General features: G+C 42.9%; 1 long non-coding RNA gene across 26 annotated transcripts in view; it reads right to left on the reverse strand.

Annotated features, from left to right (window-relative positions):
• Positions 1-2,120: 2,120 nt before the first annotated feature.
• LOC106885031 overlaps positions 2,121-18,310 on the reverse strand; it is a 36,832-nt gene continuing 20,642 nt past the window's right edge. For 11 of the 26 annotated variants that reach the window (XR_001411354.1, XR_001411360.1, XR_001411346.1 and 8 more), the window contains 5 exons: positions 16,645-17,711; positions 12,211-12,386; positions 11,394-11,606; positions 6,887-7,185; positions 2,121-3,652 (listed from right to left, as the gene is read on the reverse strand). This is a non-coding gene — a long non-coding RNA (uncharacterized LOC106885031). Of the gene's footprint in view, positions 3,653-5,931; positions 6,237-6,886; positions 7,186-8,048; positions 8,159-8,286; positions 8,432-9,141; positions 9,336-11,393; positions 11,607-12,210; positions 12,527-16,644; positions 17,712-18,310 lie in introns of those variants that run through there. The other 15 variants (XR_001411342.1, XR_001411341.1, XR_001411361.1 and 12 more) reach the window with 15 other exon arrangements.

Here is an 18,310-nt window from a genome sequence, read left to right on the forward strand (position 1 = left end):
TCTTAAACATCTAAGTCAGAAAATACCATTTCTATTATTTAGTAATTTGATGCTTAAAGCATTGGTTTTCTTCCCCTTCTTTTTCCCCCTCTTATTATTTTTTTTTTAACGTGTTCAGAAAAGACCCAGTAGGGTCACTGCTGTGGGACTAGGCTATGCGAAGCATTCCATAACTTAAAGAAATCATGGTTTCAGCTTCTGGCACCAGCTCCAGTTGTAGGTCACAGTTACTAGCAGTATGTTTTTTGTTGCTTTTTTTTGTTGTTTTTGGGGGTGTGTTTGGTTGGTTGGGTTTTTTTGTCATATCCCAAACCACTGGAAAATAGGAAAAGAAGGTGTTGTTTTTCACAGTAGCTAGCTGCAAGTTGTCTAGAAAACTAGCAGGGCTTCGGAGACCTGACTGCAAAAAACAGCGAGAACTGCTACATTTCTTCAGGGCAGTGCTGTGCAAACGACACACCGTAGAATTATTAAAATGAGTAGAGCTACTGCTACAAGTCTGAATTGTCTTCTGCATCCTTTGGGATATATTTGGTGTTCGCTGCTTTTAGCCACTGTGGCAGGCCAAGGGTTTTTGGGGGTTCCAGGAGCTGGGTCTGAACCAGACACCCCACTCTTGCCCAGGCAGCAGTGGAGGGATGTAGCCCATGCCTTGTGCCTCTGGGAGACATCAGGAGCGTTTGGCCATTGGTCCAGAGCTGCCACAACTGCTGTCCCTCCCTTCTTCCCACCCATGGGTTGAGGGTATCACCCGGGAGAGCAATCTCCCTAGTGAGCTAATTTTTGGCTACATTTCTATCCAAGTTTCTCTATTCACTGGTTCATCTGCTTTCTCTATTCACTATTTCACACCCCTATCTCCTCACTAGCTATTTCTTCTGCCAGTGTGTCCTCCAGAAACAAGCTGTGCTGGGAGATTCAGGGTCAACCCAACGAGGGTCATCAGTGCAAGTACGAAGGCAAAACCAAGGGCGCTGCGGGGGCCACCCCCTGGGGTGCTGAGCAGGGCTCCCCTAAACTGCCAGAAGGACAACTGCCACGTGGTGGAAGAGATTAGCTGAAAGTAACCAACTGCTTTCTTTTTCAGACTTCTTGGAAGCTTTATTAAGACAATATTTAGACTAACACGTTGGTCCCCCCTAACATAACGGGGTTACAGAGCGTGTGTTTGATTGGTGCCTGTGCCTTGCCTCTTTCTTAACCACACTTGGGAGGTTTGATTTTGGGGTAATGGGTATCTCTGCGGGTGGAGCAAAGGAGTGGAAGAGGAATAGAGAAGGTGGATGTGCATGACCTGGCTCTCTGGTAAGGTCCATTTCAGTAGGACACACAGGGATTGCCCCAACGGATTAACTGAGCCATGGCAGCAGGCAGACTTGTTTTCAAAGAGGCAGGAATCAGCTTTTTCCAGCTTTTTTTCTGGATTTTTTTGAACAATGACGTCACCACAACACACCATACATCAAGAGCAGACTGTGAGCAAAACCCCTTGCATCCCATCTCATGTCCCCTTGTGAGAGGGGGTGACATGTCTTCTTATGCCCACCCATCAATGTGTCTATGTTGCTGATTAAGACGCGCAAGTACGATGGACTCTCACAATGTTCATTATCATGTTCATAACAGCAGGAATTGTTTCAATTTTTATTTTTCCTGCATATTTGCTAGGCAGTGTCTTCACTAGGTCTGCATTGAAAGGAGGGAAACGTACTTCAGCCGGGATATGGGCTGTGAGAACGAGCTCTACCTCCACACGAATTTCCAAGAAGTGCCCATTTGACTTTGTTTCATTTCCTCCCATTTTATTTCCTTTTTTAAGATGTAGGAAGCACACAAAAAAAATAATGTCTGAAAATACTGTTTTAAAATCCCACATATTAAGCTTATGTCTTCCAAAGCACCTTTTTTGGCACGTGTGTCGGAGGCCTCCCTTGCCTCATATGCCTGATGGCCTGCTCTGAGGTCTCTTGAAACCCTCAGGTTTTGCAAGATGTCCCCCAACATATTAAAGTTTAGGTGGTTTTAATGTAATTACTTTAGGATACAAAAAGACAAGCATCTGCATAAAACATTTCAAAATTCCAATTTTGTAATAGATACCACATAAAAGATACCACACACACTGAGTAGTTTAGTTTTATTCTGCTCTAGGTAATAGAATTATATTTTTTCTGCCTCTTTCATTTCATCTGTAGAAGGTCGGATACATTTTAACACTCAATATTTCCCTCTGTTCAGTGCTTGAACGATACAAGGAGCTGTTAATCACAACTTTGGCTGAGATCCACACCGAGGATAAAAAATTTTCCTTCCAATCATATACAACACTGATCAAAGAAAACAAAATACTCAATTTATTGAATTATTTTAACTGAGTTAATACAATAATCAGCCTATGCTGATCAGTATTGCCAGCACTTGCAATTTTATCACCAGTCACAGGATATTTGGTGGTTTCTGTAAAATCCTCACTCTTTTTCTCAGGCAATTAGATCCAGTATTTTTAGGTCTCAGTTCCTTATAACTATCGAAAAAAGATTGACTCCTAACAAGTGAAAAGCCAGAAGTCAAATGAAAAAAATGTCGAACGGATGGAATGAAACACTGACATTCCTGGCTGAGGCTTGCAGGTGATAGAGTTTCTCTCTCTTTTTTTTGTTTGGCCGTTGTTGGGTTTTTTTTTATTCTGAAGCCAAGATCACTTTTGAGGATATGGATCACGATTTCTGAAAAACTGGTGATGGTGGTGCTGCCGATTTCGTAGCATTCCACTGGCTTTCAGTCAACTTTTCTTTTTTTTTTTCATTTTTTCCTTCCCCTTTTTCCCTTCTCCCCCTGACTGCCCACCCCATTTCCAGGACCAGCACTGGAGCTTCCCCGCTATCCCAGGAATGTCTGACCAAAGCCCCAACGAAAGGCACCAACGTCTTAAAAGCTCAAAGTCTTCTCAGGTTACCAGTAACACCGGGGTAACACCAAATGCTGCCTGTGCCACCCACGGCCACTGTCATCCGTGTCAGACTTTCACTGGCAACAGCTGATCTCCGGCAGACAATGGAAAATTCGGAGGAATTTAAAAAAAAATAATAATAAATAAAATACGATAAAATAAGATAAAATAAAATAAAGTAAAATAAAATAAAATAAAATAATTTAAAAAAACCCCAACCCACTGTGAAAAACAGCAAACAAATTGATAGTGACATGGATCACTCATGTTGACTTAATAGATTGCCCTAGTTCTTCAGCATGGATGACTTTACGGCCGCCACCACCACCCCAGCATCAGCACTGCTGTGCGCTTTAAGAAAAGCAGGACTTCTCCAGAAGGAAGTGTGGTGGAAATTTCCAAAATACAGACAGCCCCGTTTGGATAAAGACGGGCTTTTTATACTTAATTGCTGGGCCTGGGAAGCTTGGCTGCCCTGACCGCCGGCTCTGTCTGGGTACACCCGGAGGGATTCAGGCTGGTGGGATCCCCCCCGTGAACAGGGGCGTTCCCTTCCCTTTAGCATCACTCACTCCTTTCTTCTTGCTGTACCAGGCAGGCTATTGAAAGGGGAAACATATTTCCATCGGCTTTGTTGCTAGCACTTCTGGCTTTCCTCGTTCTGGCTGAGGAATGATGATTTTTGCCCGTCTTTCGAGGCAGCTGGGGACAAAAGAGAATCAGTAAAACCAACACATCTCCCATCGGCTAAAAAAAAAAAAAAAAAACCCGAGCGATATTAAATATTTAGGTGCTCTTCAAGCGTTGTCTGAAAAAATAATTTCTGTGGCATAAACACGGGTTTCTGCAGAGAGGAAGGACCTTCATCCACCAGCAATTAGAGACGGCAGCAGACAGAAGACTCCTGAAGGCTGTGGCATATTTGCAAGTAAAGAAGGTTTCCAAGAGGTATTAAAATAAGCGGTGTATTTTCAAACACGCTCGAGCTTTCTCATGAAGACACCAGAGTAGGTAACACAGTTGCAAGGTTTCAACGTGTAACAGCTCTGGGTTATCTAAAAATAGACTGCCCGATTCTATTTTTAGCAGCGGTGATATAAATCTGAAGAAACCTCACTAACTTCAGAGTAGCTGCCTTGTATTTACATGTGTATTAAAAGATGTCAAATCAGTCTCTGTTTTACTGCTGCACGCTACTAAATGCAAATCCCCCATCCTGCAAACAAAAGCTGTACTAACGCATACGGCTGGAAACGTCCACACTAATTCTGCCTAACATCCACCCTGTGAGAGTTAATATTCTCAGGTAGAAAAAGGCTGTGGTTTTTTTGTTGGTTTTTTTTCACTACCAGTCTGTTTTAAGACCAGCTTGTGGATCGGGACAGCTGAAACAGCAATCGCCCAGAATGTTTTTTAAGCCCCCATTTTTTTGGTTACCTCACTGATCACCGTGTCGGAATATTTTCTTCAGCAAATTAGGAAACTGACTTTTTCCTTATGTACTCCTCAAGTATTCCAAAGATTCATTCACGATGCCAAGCTGCAGTAAAATCCGGCGTAATGTAAATTACTCTCTGATACTGCTTTTCCTCTCTCTTTCTGGGTAGAGTTATGAATGCAATGAAAAATAAATGATTTTGAATGGCACCAGTGGAGAAATTGGTATCGCGGATGGAGTTTAGAAGTCAGATCATCTTGCTAATAGCTAAATAATGTATTTCCTAAGTTGGATTTTGGCTACACAAGTTCGAATGTTTGAACATTTTTTATTTTAATAAGGAGAGCATTTTAAAGTGCTGAAACCAGGGATAAGGTAACATTATCCTCTTGGCACGTTTAATAATATGTACTAATGGAGCCCGTATTTCCAACCCCTCTTCCCTGTCTGGCACTAACGCTGCAAATTGATGTATTTTTTTCTTCTGAACAGCAAACCCAGGCAGCGGTGTGGTCATGGGAAACTGGAACAAATGACCACTCGCTCTGGAAGGCGGCACAGGGGGAGTCTGCAAGTCCTTTGTGTTTACACAGTGGCTGGACTCCCCGCAACAGGTCACCACCGCAGGAACAAGAGCTGCCTCAAAACACCTCCTAGGGGCCTTGAGAACCCAAGGAATGCACCACCACGCTGCCAGGGGTGCCCCACGGGGTCTCAGCTTTGGAGTCCTCAACACAGGAAGGACATGGATCTGTTGGAACAGGTCCAGTGGAGGACCATGAAGATGATCAGAGGGATGGAGCACCTCTCCTATGAAGACAGGCTGAGAGACTTGGGGTTGTTCAGCCTGGAGAAGAGAAGGCTCTGGGAAGACCTCGTAGCAGCCTTCCAATATCTGAAGGGAGCTACAGGGGAGCTGGGGAGGGACTCTTTGTCAGGAAGTGCAGTGACAGGACAAGGGGTAATGGTTTTAAATTGGAAGAGGGGAGATTTAGATTAGGTACCAGAAAGAAATTCTTTACTACGAGGGTGGTGAGAGCCTGGCCCAGGTTCCCCAGAAAAGTTGTGGCTGCCCCATCCCTGGAGGTGTCCAAGGCCAGGCTGGATGGGGCTTTGAGCAACCTGCTCTAGTGGGAGGTGTCCCTGCCCAGGGCAGGGGGGTTGGAACTGGATGATTTTGAAGGTCCCTTCCAACCCAAACCATTCTATGATTCTATGATTCATGCAGTGTGTGCTCCCCAGACCTGGGAGGACTGCAGACCTTTCTGAACCAGACCTGTTTGGGCCAAGGTGACTTGGACAGAAGTCAGCTCATTGAGCTAACAGGGAAGCTCGTCTTTAAGTCTTTAAATATTGCAGCGACTCCCAGGTAAATATGCTGCTCACAACAAGACAGCACCACTAACAGTGTGTTCCAGTGCAAGAATTAATGAAATATTAATGTAATTTGCTTTTGACGTCTTTTTTGGAAAGAAAAGAACAAAAAACAATCCCGAAATCTCAACTAAGTTGGCCCTTGAATAATGCAAGATACTAGTCCAAATGGAAAGACAAAAATCTACCAAGTTTTATTCAATGAGTTATGGTATGCACAACTGATTCAAAAAGGGTAGCCTTTTCTCAGTAGCTTACATCACTGGGAATGATGGGGGATGTTACATGGAGTCTTTGAATTAAAATTCTCCCTTTTCTAGACTTCCCATGTCCCTTTTTTTTTCCGTTTAGAAAGCAAAAGGATGGCAGGTCATTTGATACTGTCATGGAGAGTGGACCCCCAACGCAGCATCCCTGCAGGGCTGGTTTCCCTGCAGGTTCAGGACTAGATGATCTCTATGGTCCCTTCCAACTCTAAAAAATTCAGTGAAAAAATTCAGTGAAATTCAGCCGACCAGCTCACGCATCCCTGCAGCTCCCTAAAAGCCTAATGGCCTGGTTAGGTCCCCAGAAGCCCCTCCAGAAACCTTGCCAACAGTCTCAAACTGGGTCCTGGCTTATTTGCAAAGCATCCTTTCTACTTCCATGGTTCCTCCCAGGCATCTCAGTAGATCCATTTTACTCCAGCTAGATGTATCTATCTACCTTCTCAACTCACACATAACTCTGACTTGTTATGGTTAGCTATCAACTGGCATTTCCAAAAGCACCCATCTCCACCCACCCACCAACTAGTCCAGGATAGCAGGGTACCTATTACACAAGCCAAACCAGTCAATCTGTTCAAGGGTGTGAAATTCTGAGCTGGCACTGACTAGTAGCAAAGAATTATTCAGAAGCACCACAGTGTACACATTTTAAAATACATTTAAGTTCTCAGTTCTTAGACTGCCTGTAAACTTTTTGAGTTGCAGAGGCTACACTGGGATGTAATTAAATAACAAGGCTGCTGTCTATAATTATAATGACTCTTTTAAAGGTTTTTTATTTAAAGGCTCAACTGTGGTGGCCTTAAAGCAACTGGCAGTAGTGTGCATGGCTTGATTTCAGATTTCTATACTTACACGAGCAGAGATCAGGAGAAACAAGGCATCTTGCCACTCTTTTTGTGCCAGATGAAGACTGTCCAATCTCATTTCCATAATAAAATCAAAAAGGCACACTAAATTATTTTTTTTTCATACTCGGGACTGCAAGAACAAACCAAATGCCAAGGGCCAGTCCTGAAAACGCCTGTCGCCTTCAGCAGTGTAATTGAAGGAAGCAGTGCTCCTGATCCACTGGAACTGCTTTTCCTGACACATGTGTTCGAAGAGCTGGGCCATCAGGGTTTAGTTCTTGGCTCTCCACACTCTGCCTGATCCTTTCAGAAAAAAAAAAAAAAAAAAAAAAGGCTTTAATAAAGCACTTTCAAAAGGTGGATGCCACCCCAGCTTTCTATCAAACAGCTGATTATCTTCAGTGAAAATAAATAGCATTGCCATGCAAAAAATGCAGGTTTTGCTGCTGCTGCTACTGAATCCTTTTTTCCCTATTGAGTGCTACATACCACAGTCAAGATATACTTTTTAGATTTAACAGACAGGCTAAAGTGCATTCTCATTAACAACATGCAGACTACAGACTAATAAAAACACCTCATTTTGGGCCAGTAAAGCTTCCATTGGAACTAAAGGATACTTGTGCTGCAGAGCCATAAAACATGCTCTTTGCACAGGATCCTTTCAAACCGCAGTCTATGGCAATGCTTGGATATACTTCCACTGGCCTTAGTGACTTTTACATCAGGCACTAAGACAGCACGAGCATTACATCTTCTTAATGGAGATCCACAAGGGAAGGGAAAACCAGATTTATTATAAATTGAGATGTTCTGAAAGGCTTTTTTACCTATGCTAAAAAATTAGTGAGCGGAAAGTAGGTTTAGCGTGACGTGTAATTCTTTATCTTACTCAAATCAGCAGTGTTAACTCTGATTCTCCATAGTTTTGTCAAAGCCGCCTGAAGATTTGAAATCTTAAGTGAGGGCACAAGGTCTCGAATTGCCAACAAAGACGAGTTTGTAGCATGCCATTTTTAACAAAGAAAAAAAAAAAGTCATTATCGAATCTTTCCGACAATTGAAATTAAAAAAAAAAAAAAAAAAAAATTTCCATTTCAATTAGCAGTATTTCTGTTCTTTCTAAGGCAAGCTCTTTGAAGGCAGATAATGCTAAGTTTCCTTACCAAGGCTGGGTGCCCTGGGACCCATCACTCCACGTCAAGCTCTGCGCACGGGTAGCGATGAGGGAACGTGGCAGCATCATTTGGGATGGAGAGCAACGTCAGCGTGGCCCCTGATCCCCAAATGCAACAGAGAACAAGGGTAGATGGGGCTTGAAGCCTCAAAAAATATCTGTTACATCTTGCCACACTTTGGGAGGAGGGGTTGGGAAAAAGGGGGGAGTTAAAATTTATATAATACCCCTTTCTGAGGTCTCAGGCAGACGACTGAAGTTTAGTCTTCCACCATAATCCTTCTGGTACCCGTTACCCACTCATCTATTAACTCATAAAAACACTTTTGCGTTTGTTGCCGCGACTTCAGGCCTCTGCAGGGCACTTTGCTGCTAAAAGAAGGATTTACATAGACCAGGGAAGCACTAAATAACTTTGCACGACAGGCAAAACACATGCGTGCCCTGAGAATTGATCTCCCCCAGAGAGGGGCCAGTATCACATGGAGGGATGAGCCAAGGGAGTTGGCGAAGGTCAGGAGGCTCAGCCCTGCATTTTCCTTAGTCTCCCATCGGCTGGTTTTCAGCTAAACGACTTGTCTCTGGTCCTAAAATGGTCTGAATTGTGGCTTGGATGCATTTCCCTGAAACCAGGCGCCAGAGCCAAGACGGTGTCATTGAAATTATCCTCTACACCACCATTATTAGTACCACTCCTGGGGCTGAAGCGTTGTTTCCTAACAAAGCTGGTACAGCGGGGCATAAGTGGAGAGATTGTTGGAAAAAACAGCCCGAGGTGATGGGGCAGGCCCTTCTGACACCTGCTCAGAGGGGGTGGTACCATCCCTGCCACCCTCCCCTCAGGGACCAAAAAGGGACAGCTGGGTGGGAGCACAGTGACCACCTCTCCTCCCGCCCCATCAGCCAGCAAAACTGGGGTAGATGCACACTTCTTTCCCAAAAAAGGGATATGCCAACCATCATTAAATGGAAGGGTTTGGATGTGCTCAGCAGCTCTGCCCCAAACACCCCCTCCCCAACTCCAAGCATCCCCTTTGGGGCTGGAAGAACCCCGTGCCCCACCAGCACAGACCTTCCCTCACCCTACAAAGCACGGATGTGGCTTTATTGCCTCCCAGAAGAATGTTCTGTAGCCTAAATCATGGCCAGCCCCAGCTCCGTCACTCTCTCTTCCACCACAGCCAAGGGGTATCATCTTTTTTCCGAGTCCCATCAAGATATTTAGAGGAGCTGGCACCAGCAGAGACCACCCATTGTACGAGACCGCTGTGTAGATCTGGAGAGCGGCACATGGAAATAAAGACACTTGAGGAAGAAAGCTTCCAAAGACGTCCTCATGAATAAGCTCCCATTTCAAGTACAATTAAGACTTCTGAGGCACCAGAGAGCCAATTAATTATGCAACTATCTAAATAAAGGCAGATAAAACAAATACGCCACACACGCACGCACACAAACCCCCATGTTTTCTCTGCAATTTTTTTAATATTTGGTTTCTTATTCGTATATTTTTGCTTGATGACAGCCACAGCTCTTCAGGTGGAGGGCAGATACATTCTTCAAGGACTGAGACACTGCCTTCCATAGTAAATAATTTTCAGATACGGATTGCAACTGCGTTATTTCAAGATTTAAATGAAACAAGCAAGAAAGACAACCTTGAATCTATGCCTAAAACTTTGTACTTTCAGCTTCTAAAGAATTTTGGAAATGAGCCTCACATTCAGCTCCCTCTTAAAAATATAAAGGAATTTTTTAGCAACTACCTTGATATTTTCACTGCCAGCACATAAACAAACTCATGCCATTCTTCTACAAAGAGCATTTTCTTATACCCTACCAAACAATCTGCCCCTTCATCCTGAAAGCCCACTGCATTTTCCCTGATCACTTTGGGAAAGACGAGGAGTCCAGGGCTCTCAAAATCCATACAGCAGTAAATCAATATATGACATGTCTGCAAGACATTGATTTAGCGGTCACATAATTCATCGATTTTTGACACTTAACCCGAATCTAGTTTATCAGTGTTTTAAATATTCCTTTAATGTGTGCAAAAGTTTTCTGCAGTGTGCAAAGGAAGATCCTCAGATCCTCAGATCCTCCTTTTTTTCCACACTGGATCTCCAATTCAATTAACAGCTGCCAAGTCTGAAAAAATCCATCTTTCCCAAGCATTTTTTAAATAATTTTTTAAATAATTATTAAGTCTATACTGGTCAAATACATATATGTTCTGGTCCACAGGAGGTGCTTGTTCTGGCCTCATTTTTCTGGGGTGTGTCCGACTGAGTGGAAATAATATTTTCTGGAAATAGATTTACAAATATGTCTTGATTAAATCATGTAGTATATATCTGATGGATATATACTGGATGTCCCATCCCTGGAGGGGTTCAAGGCCAGGCTGGATGGGCCTTTGAGCAACCTGGTCTGGTGGGAGGTGTCCCTGCCCAGGGCAGGGGGGGTTGGAACTAGGTGATCTTCTGAGGTCCCTTCCAAACCAAATCATTCTGTGATTCTATGAATTGACAGCAGCAAGAAATAATCCTGGCTAGTGCTTGAACCCTTCTCATCTGGTTCCTGCCTGGTATTGTGTTGCCTTGAGACATGAAGCAAGCTATCTAGACTTGCTGGACAGTCATAGGACTGGTGGGCACCATTAAGGTAGAGTCCATTGGTTCTGAACAGGAAGTGTGCTGAGATGCCCATCTCTTGCCAGCAACTACAAAAGGAACTTAAACGACAAGCTTAGACTCAAAACTTTATCCGGTGGGAAGAATCCCACCCACTGGGCTCAAAATTCCAGCAGTGGCCCAGCTCCTTTTCCACCGTCTCTGTGGCTTCTGCCAGTGGAAGCGAAGTGTAGTGGTGGAACACCTAAGCAAGCCCTTGAGCAGACATCTCTAGGGACCTCTGTCCTTTGCTCTGTATTGCAGGGCATGGGTTCAGCCAAAACACGTGAAGAGATTTGTCCTGAAGCTCGGGAAACCTAACTTATCCAGTGTACAGCAAACAGAAAACTGAAGGGAAATCTGGTTCTTTCAGTTATCAGTTGTGGATAGAAATTCTTGAATGTTTTGTCTTTCACTGTTTTCAGGTATGGCCAGAAAATAAATATTTCCTTTTTTTTCCCTTTACACAGCATTTCACCATTATCTAGTGCTATCAATGTTATGTCTGCTAGCCGCTTGGCCTTGAGTATTGGGAAAATTAAAGCCCGTGATAATACTGAAATCTAAGAGAGAAAAAAAAAAAAAATAAAGGAAAAAGTAGGCTGACTGTGGTAGAGCAGGGATCTGGAGGGGAGCTGTGCCTGGACAAGGCTACTTACAGGATCAGGGCCTTATTTGTCACACTGTAGGTTTGTGTCTACAGTTGCTGTGTGTCAATCTTCAGTCCTCATCCTGCCGGTGGTATCTGGGCACAATGTTTTGAGCAAGAACAAAACGAGCCAAAGCTCACTTATATTGCTGGAAGGGTGACAGTGACCCAGGTGGGCTCCGTGTCGTGTCACTCGAAGCTATTTTCTTTTCCCTTCACCCTGCTGAGAGAAGAAGGCAAGGAAAAAAAAAAAAAAAAGGTTTCGTAAAACTTTAAAATGTTCTTTAAAATGTTTAATTGACAATCTAAGGAAAACAATGCATTTAAAGGTTATTGTAATTACATCTACTTACATTTTTGTTCCACAAACAACATTTTGTTAACTTTCCAAATTATGCAGTGTTGCTTTGACCTATTTTTTTAGATGCCTGAAAGGATAATAAATGATCTGAAAGGCAGTAATTTTGGACTTAAAGTTTGAACCTTGAATGTATTTATTTTTAGTATGCAATGTAAAGGATGCTTAAAGAAGAGGGAAAAAGGTAAACCTAGGTCAGGAATGAAAAAGTGTTGTTTGGGGAAAGGCAAAAAGCTCTTTTGTTTCAGTTTATAGCTCATCTTTTTTTTTTTTTTTTCCAAGCTGCATTATTGCTTTTTCAAATGAATCATCATGCAATATCATTTACAGTCTGACCAACAAAAGCTGTTATTAGCGCTAGAATTAGCGGGATTTCATAGTCTCTTCAGATCTCATGAATGCTCTAACTGTAACAATGAAAGTACACATGTATTAAAGACACCAAGCCAACATAAAACGAAATAATTACTTTACAATTCATTTTCAAAGCCATCTGGCTTTCTTCTCGAAGCTTGTATCACCAGGCTGAAGATTATCCGGATATTCTTTTGCTAGCCACTTGAGAAATATTTGGGATTCAGGAGACGAGGCAGGAGACAGAAGACACGCTGAAGTTCTTGGAAACTATGTGTCAGCCCTCGGTGGCTCCAAATGGAAAGGAAAAAAAAAATAAAAAAAAAAAAATAAAAAAAGGGCTGCAGAGAAATCCGACCAACACCAAGCAACTGTTCCGAAGAATGCGGCTTAAGGTTTTCAAAGAGGAGTCAGGCTGCTGGTGCGTGCAGCTGTAGGGGAGGAACACACAAAAGCAGGGAGTAGATGGGGAGAAGCACTCCCCATTCATCAGTTCCGCCCAAAAAATTTTTTTCCTGGGCGAGATGTCCGGATTGAACCCTTCTCCACTCTTAACACAACCCTAAAGAACAACCACTGGTAGAAAGATTTACTAGCTGATAATTACAGCCCTGCATTGATGAGATTTAGGCTTTCGACCGGAGAGCCCGAGAATGAAATATGAGTCAAACTGCTACTCTCTGAGCCCAGAGTATTGGGGTACGAATCTTCATCTGAGGCCGCGGGAGGGGAGAAGTGTCTTGTCACCTTGAATTTCACAAGGTGACATAAAAATGAACATGCCTCCCTGCAATGTAGCTTTTATTGCAGCACCTAATTTTACCCTAATGACGCAAAATGTAAAACTAATATTGGTTTATGTTAAGAGCGGAGCCCTGCGTGTTGCACTTGCTATAACTTTTATTTTAAACCTGGTAATTATAGGAAGCACAGGTGGTGCTGCCCATAGCTAAGGCTGCCCGTGATTTCCCGTAATAAGATCTTTTTTTATAAAGATGTTTACATTATAGCATCAAGCCTTAAAATGCGGGGAAACACCAGAATCAAGGTGAGGAGAACATCTTTAAATTATCTCTTTCCCTCCTTGGTTGCATGTATTACTCCATCGCTCTTTCAACACCTTATCATAAACTCCTTTTTCTATCTGACTCCTGCCTCATTCAGTGAAGAAAGTGAACCACTTTCTGGGTGTGAACTGTGCTTGTATAGTGAAAAAGAGTTTTGTCCAAGACACTTGGTTGAGAATTTGGTTGGAGAACCAGAATTTGGTTGGGAACACGTCGCTGGGTTGCCAGAAGAGAGAGGGTGTTTCCATAATTAACAACGATCGAATGCTGCCCTTTGGTACCACACTCTGCCACTGTACAAGCTGGTCAAAAAAGCTATTAATAGGCAGTTTCAGTTCACAGATCTTCCCATATCATCCCCCAGAAGCAAAGACCCATCTATGATATCCCAAGATGTGCTGAGCATCGCACCGCGTGTTTTGGGGAAACTCACAGCTGGTCACCCTGAGCCAACCCGAAATCCACACCCTCCTGCCCCTCAGGCTCTTGTCAGAAACACAGGCATTTCAAAAGAGTTTTTGGTAGATACAAAGTGGAAATCTGAGTATGTTTAGACTAACAGAGTCTACACTAATTTATATGAGAAAATCCCCCTGGGTTTGTTATAAGATTATGTTGTTGAAATTGGCGTCTTCCCACTATTTCCACACCCAGACATGACAATAAATCTGCCGAGTCCCATGGCTTTGACATCTTACATAAAGAATTCAGGGTCAATGGGATGGAAGATATGACTGTGTTAACTCAGGCCCGTTTCCCTTGACAAAGTTTTGGCTAAAGAACTGAGTTTTCCACTCCTTTCATCTACTTGATAGTGAGAAAAAGAACTATGGAAAAGATGACCGAGGTTCTAGGTAAAGCACATGCATCGATTTTCATATTTAAATATGAAATATCCTCAGAACAAAAGACAATATAGATTATTTGCCCAAATTACATTCCACATAAGGTGGACACAATCGCAGTGGTAAGTGGCACTAGAGGAATGGTGATAATTCACTACTGCACCACTTTGCAAAAGTGTATCATGCTTTAGACTGCTGTCTAGACAAATCTCTTCTTACAAAGATACTTCAGTAATCTCCTTGGAAGCACATCATCTAAACCAAGTAATATCAATTTGAGTTACAAATACGAGCTGCTCTTATCTAGAACTTAAGGTCAGTAGCAGATGTTACAAATTCCTATAGACGCATGCCCAAAGAGAGGGATTTTTATTTATTTTTTTTTAATGGCAGAAATCTGCTAGCTATTCTTGCCTTATCTGCAACAGCTGAGCAATCTTTCAGTGCCATGAGGAGATTGAAAACTTGGCTCATATCTAGCATGGACAAGCTTGCCTTAATCACATTGCTCTTTTACATGTGCACAAGGACATCAACATTGACAGTGCTACAGCAAAGCAGCCATTTGCTGAAAACAACTGTCAACATTGTCAAGTTTTTTGGAACCTTTTATAATGTGATTTGTGTGACAAAGCTTGTGTAATTCTGTTCATCAGCTGCAGTAACAAATTTCTGTAGGGGGGATACGTGGAGAAACATACTGGAGCTGGATTTTCTGTTACCAGCTCCTACCTGACACTCTAAAGTAAATGGATTAGAAAATATTACGAGACAAATAAACTGCAAGAGCCAAGGCTTCCAGTCCCATTTAAACCAAATTTGAGAGCCTCCACAAAAGGTTGCAAAAGTTGAAATAAAAAGATTTTGTCTTTTGTGCAAAAGTCAGTCTTTTTCTGAATTCTCCATGCATTTTTATTTCTGTACTAAACTTGCCATTAAACCTGTAAAGATACGCTTGAATAAGGAATCATAAATAAATGATGTGTGGTGCTGATTGATACCTGAGACTATTTAAAAGCTCAGAATAGGCATGGAATTGGTACATACTACAAAGTAGATGGTAAAATGTTGCAGAGGGTGGGATAGAAACTTTATTTAGGATTAGATTAATGTAGAGTCGGGACTGGTGCCTATACCAGCTATCGGCAGTGCTCAGCTCTTCCAGCACATCTCAAGACCAGCCTCTTGGCATCTCTTGGCCACTCTTCAGGCTACTGGACCACCAACACAAGTCTGCAGGTGGCTCCTGGCACCCTTGGCACCGCAACACTTTCAGCTTATTATATTCTGCTCTCACACTTTCCTAGGCATAAATATTTTAAAAAATCGTAAGACCTAACAATATTAAACAGTCAGCATTTTGTTAACAACAGTCTGAAGGTCTACGAAGTTATCTCCAACCAAATTTCATCCCACAGGCTTAGCGCTGTTTCTGATTACCTGAAGTCCTAGAATCATAGAATCGTCTAGGTTGGAAGAGACCCTTGGGATCATCGAGTCCAACCATCTACCCTACTCTACAAAGTCATCCCCTACACCATGTCCCTCAGCACTGCAGCTAATTCCTCTAGCTTGCCTTACAGAAGTGATTTTTATCCCTTTCAATCAACTGTTCTTCCTATCGATCTACAAAACAGCATGTAAAGAGGAACCGGGCGTGTGGGCCCGAGCAGGCCCCGTCTCACATCTCAGAAAACGTTACCAGGACAGCTTTCCATTGACTCCTGTGGGAGCTCCTGGCCCCTGAACTCCTGCACCGCTCCCTGCAGAATGCTAATGAGACACGCAGGCTCCAAACAATGCCCTTAACAACAAACTTTCTGCGTGTCATCCCAATCGCACTTTCTAGGGATGCATTTTGTGTACGCATCAGCCGCAGCCCCTCTCGACGCTCTGAGCTGTTCCGATTGATTTTTCTAACACATCCTTGCAATGCCTGGGAGATATCTCGGCACAAGCTGCACAATTACTGGTATTTATCTTGAATTAAAGAGCGGGGCGGGGAGGGGGGGCGGGGGGAGGAGAGGAGGGACTGTGGGCACAGTACACATTAGGCCCAGAGAGTTTCATAACTCCCAAGAGAATCCAGTGCACACTGTCAAAGTGAATGGTGTCTCACAGTTAATTTGGTTGGTGGCCAGAGGCTACAAATAATTCTCTTGCCCACAGCCAAGGTTACTCAGCTGTATAATAAGGATGAAAGCCCCGGCTTTCTGCAAAGACTCAGAATCATGGACACAGCTTTGCCACGCAGGGGAAGCATTAAGTTATACAGAATTGTATGAGGTGTTGCGCCCAGCTTACAATGTAATGCATTTCTAATTGTTCCTCAAGTTTAGGGAGAATACAACGGTTAATCTTCATGATGACAAAAGGAAGCAGGAAAATAAAGTGACACACTTGAATGAACTGTGAGGAAATAAAGTGCACAACATGTGATAATGCCATGACTCTGTGTTACTGCGCATTTCTGGGCTGAAAAGATATGGCTTGATGGGTAATTTGTCATGCTGTGCAATAGAGAACAACAGTAAAGAGACTTCAGACAGAAGAAAATTACACAAATAGTAGGGTGGAAAGGTATAATTGAAGATGGCAAAAGACTGAAAGAAAGACATTTAAAATTACTGTACTGACCTACTAAATGCACTTGGGCGTGGAATCCTGGCCCCACAAGAAGAAGCATTAAACGACTGCAGGCTGTGACACTACTACAGGATAATGCCAATCTTATGGAGCTCTTAGAGGATAGAAAAACATAGTGTTAGTTGGGAAAAACAAAAAAAAAAAAAATCAGAACCTTCTTTCTTGCGTGCATGCACAGCCTGAACAAATAGTGACTTTACAACAAGGGAAAATTTACCTAGGGCCCAGCTGGTACCTGCTATCTGGACCCATGGGACCAAGACCTCCCAGCCTTCTTCATGAGGACTCATTCTCCACCACTGGGACCTGTGTCTGCAGAGAGCCCTGGTGAGCTCAGTGACTGTTTGCTGCCACTTGAGCTGATCTGTCCTCTTGCCACTGAAGAGAGAAGTAATACCCAGAGACACCAAAAGACCTGTGCTCACTTCAGAGAAGCTATCAGAGGCAAGGTTCACCATAGATGTGTCCTTCTCTGTTCAACATGTCCACTGTTGCTTAAGTTCTTGGTTCCTTACCAAAAGGTCTTGCGAGGAGATCAAGTCTCTCTCTAGGACATGAAATCTTGTGCTATAGAGAGAAAATGAGATGTTTTCCAATAAAGCATCTAGAAATAACCTTCCTTTCATCCTTCTTCCTGTTCTTCTTCCCATACTCTCCTAGCATGTCTGTAAAAGAGCACTAAAGGAAGCAGAGGTGGAACTTATTTTCCCTTTTGACTTTTTATGTATTACTTACTAGTCTCAGAAAGATGTCTTGAGTGCCCATGAAAAATATCTGAACCCCTCATAACTGTTAGGGTGAAGGCAGTTATCAAAGGTTGAAATAAGGTGTATTACTGACCGCCCCAACTCTCCACAAATGTGAAATGTCCATATTACTTGCTGACATTTTACATTCACCGATGCACTTTGGTGTAACACAAAGAAGAATACCACCAGCACATGAATAGCTTTGCCTTTTCGTTGCTTCAGGAGGCTTTTGAATTCTGCCTTCACATCTGCATGCTCTTTTCTTCACGAAAAATCACGGAGTACATGTCTTTCTCCCCTCAGGGCTACCTGAAACACCAGAAAATCATACCGAAATGAGCTTCCCAAGGCTTCCTCGTTGCGGGTGCAGTGTACTGGCACAAGAGGGAAAGCACTGCTGATTTCACAGTTTGCCAGCCTCCTGAAGCACCCACTCTGCATGAAGCCTGAGCTAAAGAAAGCCAGAGCAGCTGCAGAATGAGGCACTATTCCATCGCAGAGATACACTAAACCATTTTGCTACTGTACAAACATTTTGACCATAAAAAAATAAATGGTCTAAATTGTGAAACTGTAGCTAGCCTGCTGTCAAGTTAAATAAACAATGAAGCGATCCAGAGACTCCAAAAGCAATTGTTGTTCCATGACCTGCGCTTTTCAAAAGGCCACTTCCAGTGCATTTAAGTACTAAATGAAGAGAATACTTTAGTAAAATAAGTTTCTGTGTTTGTTTATCACACACCATTTGGTAATAGTCAGGGCCCTGTGTGATTCTGTGGCAATTAAATTTGCCAGAGAATCCACCCACTGCTGCAGACGCACACTGCAGGATGCAGACTGTCATTTTTTAAAATAAAAAGGGGGGGGGGGGGGGGTTTTTTGCTTTTGTGGCAAAAAAAAATTTCCGA

Source organism: Calidris pugnax, unplaced genomic scaffold, assembly GCF_001431845.1.
Source record: "Calidris pugnax isolate Ruff unplaced genomic scaffold, ASM143184v1 scaffold40, whole genome shotgun sequence".
Taxonomy (NCBI): Eukaryota; Metazoa; Chordata; class Aves; order Charadriiformes; family Scolopacidae; genus Calidris; species Calidris pugnax.